The following is a 204-nucleotide window of genomic DNA, read 5'->3' as shown; positions in this document are numbered from 1 at the left end:
AGTTTCACCTGGAAGTCCCACCTCGCCCTGCATCGCTGCATCCACAATGGAGAGAAGCCCTTTGCATGTGGCACTTGCAGCAAGAGCTTCACAACCAAGTTCAACCTCAACCAACACCATCACATCTGCACTGGTGAGAGACCCTATGTCTGTGACAGGTGCAGCAAGAGCTTCCGCCACCGCTCCCACCACCTCCAGCACATG

Source organism: Merops nubicus, unplaced genomic scaffold (genome assembly GCF_000691845.1).
Source record: "Merops nubicus isolate BGI_N331 unplaced genomic scaffold, ASM69184v1 scaffold25849, whole genome shotgun sequence".
Lineage (NCBI taxonomy): Eukaryota > Metazoa > Chordata > Aves > Coraciiformes > Meropidae > Merops > Merops nubicus.
Note: the sequence above shows the minus strand (reverse complement) of the source record.